The 7,980-nt window shown below is 35.7% G+C and overlaps 1 non-coding gene across 1 annotated transcript; it reads right to left on the bottom strand.

The window, feature by feature from the left end:
• Positions 1–6,709: 6,709 nt before the first annotated feature.
• On the bottom strand, positions 6,710–6,817 carry LOC148544559 (small nucleolar RNA R71). The gene has a single exon (XR_015901140.1). It is a non-coding gene; the product is annotated as a small nucleolar RNA R71 (small nucleolar RNA).
• Positions 6,818–7,980: the final 1,163 nt, after the last annotated feature.

Genomic DNA, 7,980 nt, shown 5'->3' with positions numbered 1-7,980 from the left:
CCGCATCTCCTAGATCTTCAACCACTTCTTCCTTTTCTTCAATGACCCTAGGCGTCTCCAATTACTCGAATACAAAGCTCGACTCTTCCTTCTTTTCCACCGAATTTTTCAATCTCTCTTTCATGCTTTGCTCATTCTTTGGTTTTTCACATATGGCCACATAAACACCTTGAGTGTTTAAACATTGGTATGCTAAAGTATGCACTACCTTAGTCAAATTAGTCACAAACTCTAGGGTATTCCTTTGCATATCCGCTTGGCCTTGAAGTAGCAAGGTGAGAGAGTCATCTATTGGGGCTTGGGGTGGATAGAAAGGTTCATATTTTAGAGAAAGGTTTCATAGTGGGAGGGCGGTTTTTCTTGGTAAGGATATGGAGATGGTATGAATTGAGGTGGTTCTTGGTAGTAATCTTGATAGGGTTGTGGTGGTTCTAAAGGTTCTTGCTCATAATGATCACAAGGATATGGTATGGGTGATTTGTCATGCAATGGATGTGGGCCACAAGAAGGTTCTTGGTAAAATTAGGCTTGTGAGCATAGTTGATCGTCATGTTGAGGATAAGGTTCACAAGCATATGGTGGTGGTACTTGATTATCACAAAAAGAGTCACCATAGCCATCAAATTGACATGTATTAGGATGGTGGTTATACCTATAAGTATCTGGAGGTTGTTGCCAATAGGAGTGATCAATTCCTTGAGGCTCCTCCCATCTTGAAGTGTTCCATCCTTGGTACATGTTGTCATTAAAGTCCACATTTCCTTCAACCCAATTAGAACCAAACTCATAACCAAAGTGAGAATTTATAGTGAAAAAAAAAACAAAATAAAACTAACAAAAACTAGTAAACAAGCAAAAGACAAACCTATTCACAATATTCACATATATATAATAACCAATAACATAAGTAAAATCTAACTAAAAACAACTAGAAAATGCTAGAAAAAGGGTATAAGATGCTCACGCATCACAACACCAAACTTAAACCGTTGCTTGTCTTCAAGTAACCAAAACAATATAGGACCAAGAAGAGAAAATGCTTAAGACTTCGAGTTGTCAATGAAGCTCAGGTCTAGTTACGGAACGGGGCTTATGACACTCTATTCCTGAATAGCCTCAGCATCTCACTATCTTTTGAAGCTCAGAAATATCAGTATCCCTTGGAACTAGAACTTGGATGGTATTATAGATTCTCTTCTTTAGGATCTAATTAACTCTTGAACATAGCTTTTCTTTTTCTCGGTACTTTGCACCTTTGAGCCTAGACATGACTCTGATGAATTGGATATTTGACGGTTTAGAATTCACAAATGAAATCTCGTTGCAAGTATAGTTTCTAAACCAACAATAATCCCTTCATACAAAAATTTGTTTGTCACAAGTACAAACCCCTAAAATCTATAAACCGAAGTATTTAAACCTCAGGTCGTCTCTCAAAGGAATTGCAGGGTAGTGTTCTTATTATTGGTTATGAGTTGTATATTTTGGGATTTTGATTAAGGAACAAGAAATGTAAATTGCACAAGAAATAAACTAACAACTAACAAAGCTCTTGGCAAGGTATGAGAACTAGAAGTCCTATGATAAATCCCAATTTTGTGGTTTATCTTGTGCTTAATTTGAGGGATTTTATCAATTTTTCTCACATTTATTCAATGAAATAGCATGGTTTTGCAATTCTCCCTTGATTTGTGCTTAAATGTGAAAACATGCTTTTTAGGCCTTAAAATAGCTAAATTTAATTCACTTTAATTCCATTCGATGCCTTGATATGTTTGTTAAGTGATTTTAGGTTCATAAGGCAAGTATTGGATGGAAGAAGTGAGGAGAAAAATACAAAGTGGGAGAACTCATGAAGAAATGAAGGAACCGTAAAGCTGTCAAGCTTGACCTCTTCGCACTCAATCGACCATAACTTGAGCTACAGAGGTCCAAATGAGGCAGTTCCAGTTGTGTTGGAAAGCTAACATCCGGGACTTCGATGTACGTGTACGCGCCAATGCTACTCATGGTTCACTAAAAGTGAAATCGTGGCCAGCGATTTTGTAGCTCATTTTGGGCCCAATCCAATCCATTTCTGATGCTATTTCATGCAGAATTCAAGCTTGCGCAAGGGGGGAGCAATTGTTTTGGTATTATAGCATCATGTAGGTTAGTTTCTAGAGAGAGAAGCTCCTTCTTCTCTCTAGAATTAGGTTAGGTTAATCTCTTTTAGATTTAGGTTCAATTACATGTTTTCATCTTATTCTCTTTACAATTTCATGCTTCTACTTTTTCATTTTCATGATTTGTAGTGCTAATTTCCCTTTTTGTTCTCTTTTGTGATGATGAACTCTTGATGGATTTGGATCTCTTTTATGAAATTTATGTTTGATGTTCTTTTAATTGTTGATTTGAGTTGTGAATTTACTTTTCTTGCAATTGATAGTTGGTAGATTTATTATTCTTGCACTTTTACCATGCTTTCCATTTGTACCCACCAAGTATTTGACAAAATGCTTGCTTGGGCTTTAGAGTAGATTTTGATCATTCTTGGCTTGGGAAGAGTAATTGGATAATCTTGAGTCATTAATACCCAATCTAGATTAGTGATCTAGAGTTGTTAGTTAATATGATTTCCATTGACTCTAATCTCTTGCTAATTCCATTAGTGAGTTGATTAGGATATTTGGATTGAGGTTAACTAGTCTTGTTTTACTTTCTCTAATGGAAGATAACTTACACCTTCTTCCAACATTGGGGATGACGAAATAAGATAAATTCCTGTTAAGTATTGTTATGATTAATGACTAGGATAGAAAGCCTATGATCTCAAACCTTGCCATGAATGTCTCTCTTTATTAATTGCTTTCTTTAATTGCTCTCTTTACTTTCCTTGTCATTTAAATTCTTGCCCTTTTATTTTCTTGCACGTTTAACAATCAAACCCCTTAACCCTTCATAGCCAATAATTGATCACTTCATTGCAATTCCTTGTAAGACGACTGATGAGCGGATAATTTATACGCTTTTTGGCATTGTTTTTACATAGTTTTTAGTATGATTTAGTTAGTTTTTAATATAATTTTATTAGTTTTTAAATAAAAATCACATTTCTGGACTTTACTATGAGTTTGTGTTTTTCTGTGATTTCAGGTATTTTCTGGTTGAAATTGAGGGACTTGAGCAAAAATCTGATTCAGAGGCTGAAGAAAGACTACAGATGCTGTTGGATTCTGACCTCCCTGCACTCAAAGTGAATTTTCTGGAGCTACAAGAGTCCAAATGGTGCGCTCTCAATTGCGTTGGAAAGTTGACATCCAGGGCTTTCTGGCAATATATAATAGTCCATACTTTTCTCGAGTTTCGATGACACAAACTGGCGTTCAACGCCAGCTTTCTGCCCTATTCTGGAGTTAAACGCCAGAAACAGGTTGCAAAGCAGAGTTAAACGCCAAAAATAGGTTACAAACTGGCGTTTAACCCCAAGGAAGACCTCTACACGTGAAAGCTTCAATGCTCAGCTAAGCACACACCAAGTGGGCCCGGAAGTGGATTTCTGCATCATTTACTCATTTCTGTAAACCGTAGTAACTAGTTTAGTATAAATAGGACTTTTTACTATTGTATTTATATCTCTGGACGTTTAGTTCTTAGATCATGGAGGCTGGCCATTCGGCCATGCCTGGACCTTATCACTTATGTATTTTCAACGGTAGAGTTTCTACACACCATAGATTAAGGTGTGGAGCTCTGCTATTTCTCATGAACTAATGCAAAGTACTATTGTTTTTCTATTCAATTCAACCTTATTCTTATTCTAAGATATTCATTCGCACCCAAGAACATGATGAATGTGATGATTATGTGATGCTCATCACCATTCTCATTTATGAATGCGTGCCTGACAACCACTTCCGTTCTATATGAAGACAAGCTAGAATGGGTATCTCTTAGATATCTAATACAGGGGACCGAGCCTGTGAGATCAGAGTCTTCGTGGTATAGGCTAGAATTATTGGCGGCCATTCTTGAGATCCGGAAAGTCTAAACCTTGTCTGTGGTATTCCGAGTAGGATCTGGGAAGGGATGGCTGTGACGAGCTTCAAACTCGCGAGTGCTGGGCGTAGTGACAGACGCAAAAGGATTACTAAATCCTATTCCAGCAGGATCGAGAACCGACAGATGATTAGCCGTGCGGTGACAGCGCATTTTGGACCATTTTCACTGAGAGGACGGGATGTAGCCATTGACAATGGTGATGCCCAACATACAGCTTGCCATGGAAAGGAGTATGAAGGATTGGATGAAAGCAATAGGAAAACAGAGGTTCAGAAGGAATAAAAGCATCTCCATACGCTTATCTGAAATTCTCACCAAGGAATTACATAAGTATTTCTATCTTATTTTATATTTTAATTATATTTTAATTATCAAATCTCCATAACCAATTGAATCTGCCTGACTGAGATTTACAAGGTGACCATAGCTTGCTTCAAGCCGACAATCTTCATGGGATCGACCCTTACTCAGGTAAGGTTTATTACTTGGACGACCCAGTGCACTTGCTGGTTAGTTGTGCGAGGGTGTGACAAAGAACTAAGATTATGAACCTGCGTATAAAGTTTTCAGCGCCGTTACCAAGGAATGAACGATCACGATTTCGTGCACCAAGTTTTTGGCGCCGTTGCCGGGGATTGTTCGAGTTTGGACAACTGACGGTTCATCTTGTTGCTCAGATTAGGTAATTTTATTTTTTTAAGCTTTTTATTTCTTATTTTCGAAAATAATACAAAAAAATTTTTCTTCTTTTTCGTTTTTCCCAAAATAATTTTCGAAAAAACAAAAAAATTCTTATAAAATCATAAAAACCAAAAATTTTTATGTTTCTTGTTTGAGTCTAGTGTCAATTTGTAAGTTTGGTGTCAATTGCATCTTTTTAATTTTTCTTTAAAATTTTCGAAAATTCATGCATGTGTTCTTCATGATCTTCAAGTTGTTCTTGATGATTTTCTATGTTTGATCTTTAATTTTTCTTGTTTTGTGTCTTTTCTTGTTTTTCATATGCATTTTCAGTTTGTTAGTGTCTAAAGTTTGAAAATTTCTAAGTTTGGTGTCTTGCATGTTTTTCTTTTCTTAAAAATTTTCAAAAATACGTCTTGATGTTCATCTTGATCTTCAAAGTGTTCTTGGTGTTCATCTTGACATTCAAAGTGTTCTTGCATGCATTAGTTGTTTTTATTCATAATTTCTATGTTTTGTATCAATTTTGTGTTTTTCTCTTTCATCATTAAAAATTTAAAAATAAAAAAAATATCTTTCCCTTTTTCTTCTCATAAATTTCGAAATTTTGGTTTGATTTAGTCAAAAAGTTTTAAAATTTAGTTGTTTCTTGCTAATCAAGTCAAAATTTCAATTTAAAAATTCTACCATTTTCAAATCTTTTTCAAAAATCAAATCTTTTTCAATTTTTTTATATATTCTTTCGAAAATTTTTAAAATTAGTTTTCAAAATCTTTTTCTTATTTTTACTTCATATTTTTGAATTTATTACTAACATTTAATATTTTGATTCAAAAATTTCAAGTTGTTACTTGCCTATTAAGAAAGGTTCAATCTTTAAAATTTTAAAATCATATCTTTTTGTTTCTTGTTAGTCAAGTAATCAACTTTAATTTTCAAAATCAAATCTTTTTAAATTTCCTTTTCAAATCTTTTTCAAAATATCTTTCAATCATATCTTTTTCAATTTTAATTTCAAAATCTTTTGCTAACTTCTTATCTTTTCAAAATTGATTTTCAAATCTTTTTCAATTAACTACTTAACTTTTTGTTTGATTTTAAAAGTCTTCTGTTTCAATCATATCTTTTTCAAAACTACCTAACTACCTTTCTCTCTCCAATTTTCGAAAATTACTAACCTCTTTTTCAAAATTACTTTTCATTAACTAATTGTTTTAAATTTCATTTTAATTTTATTTTCCTTCTTAATTTCGAATTTTAACTAATATTTAAAATAAAAACAAAAATATTTTCTTTTTATTTTAATTTAAAATTCGAACCCTCTCTCCCTATCTGTGTTCAAATTCTTCATCTTCTCTTTTCTTCATTCTACTCTTCTATTCTTCTACTCACATAAAGGAATCTCTATACTGTGACATAGAGGATTCCTCTTCTTTTTTGGTCTCTTCTTTTTCATATGAACAGGAACAGGGACAAGAACATTCTTGTTGAAGCTGATCCTGAACCTGAAAGAACTCTGAAGAGGAAGCTAAGGGAAGCTAAAGCACAACTCTCTGGAGAAAATCTGATAGAAATTTTCGAAAAAGAAGGAGACATGGCCAAAAATAATAACAATACAAGAAAGATGCTTGGTGACTTTACTGCACCAAATTCCAACTTACATGGAAGAAGCATCTCAATTCCTGCCATTGGAGCAAACAATTTTTAGCTAAAGCCTCAATTAGTTTCTCTGATGCAACAGAATTGTATGTTTCTTGGACTTCCATCAGAAGATCCTTTTCAGTTTTTAACCGAATTCTTACAAATCTGTGATACTGTTAAGACCAATGGGCTTGATCCCGAGGTCTACAGGCTTATGCTTTTCCCGTTTGCTGTAAGAGACAGAGCTAGAATATGGTTGGACTCTCAACCTAAAGATAGCCTGAACTCTTGGGATAAGCTGGTCACGGCTTTCTTAGCCAAGCTCTTTCCTACTCAAAAGCTTAGCAAGCTTAGAGTGGATGTTCAAACCTTCAAACAGAAAGAAGGTGAATCCCTCTATGAAGCTTGGAAGAGATACAAGCAACTGACCAAAAAGTGTCCTTCTGACATGCTTTCAGAATGGACCATCCTGGATATATTCTATGATGGTTTGTCTGAATTATCAAAGATGTCATTGGACCATTCTGCAGGTGGATTCATTCACCTAAAGAAAACACCTGCAGAAGCTCAGGAACTCATTGACATGGTTGCAAATAACCAGTTCATGTACACTTCTGAAAGGATCCTGTGAGTAATGGGACGCCTCAGAGGAAGGGAGTTCTTGAAATTGACACTCTGAATGCCATATTAGCTCAGAATAAAATATTGACTCAGCAAGTCAATATGATTTCTCAAAGTCTGAATGGATTGCAAGCTGCATCCAACAGTACTAAAGAAGCATCTTCTGAGGAAGAAGCTTATGATCTTGAGAACCCTGCAATAGCAAAGGTGAATTACATGGGTGAAGCCTATGGAAACACCTATAATCTCTCATGGAGAAATCATCCAAATTTCTCACGGAAGGATCAATAAAAGCCTCAACAAGGCTTTAATAATGGTGGAAGAAACAGGTTTAGCAATAGCAGCCTTTTCCATCATCCACTCAGCAACAGACAGAGAATTCTGAGCAGAATCCATCTAGCTTAGCAGATATAGTCTCTGATCTATCTAAGGCCACTCTAAGTTTCATGAATGAAACAAGGTCCTCCATCAAAAATTTGGAGGCACAAGTGGGCCAGCTGAGTAAAAGGGTCACTGAAACTCCTCCTAGTACTCTCCCCAGTAATACAGAAGAAAATCCAAAGAGAGAGTGCAAGGCCATTGATTTGACCATCATGGCCGAACCTACAATGGAGGAGGAGGATGCGAATCCCAATGAGGAAGACCTCCTGGGACGTTCACTGACCAATAAGGAGTTTCCCTTTGAGGAACCAAAGGAATCTGAGGCTCATCTAGAGACCATAGAGATTCCATGGAACCTCCTTTTACCATTCATGAGCTCTGATGACTATTCTTCCTCTGAAGAGGATGAAGACATCATTGAAGAGTAGGTTGCTAAATATCTAGGAGCCATCATGAAGTTGAATGCCAGTTTATTTGGTAATGATACTTGGGAGGATGAACCCCCCTTGTTCACCAATGAACTAAGTGCATTGATAAGGTAGACATTGTCTCAGAAGAAACTGGATCCCAGAAAGTTCTTCATACCTTGTACCATAGGCACCATGACCTTTGAGA

Source organism: Arachis ipaensis, chromosome B9, assembly GCF_059453495.1.
Source record: "Arachis ipaensis isolate K30076 ecotype BB chromosome B9, ASM5945349v1, whole genome shotgun sequence".
NCBI classification, from domain to species: domain Eukaryota; kingdom Viridiplantae; phylum Streptophyta; class Magnoliopsida; order Fabales; family Fabaceae; genus Arachis; species Arachis ipaensis.
The sequence above is the reverse complement of the archived record's forward strand: the minus strand, read 5'-3'. Positions and strand labels throughout refer to the sequence as shown.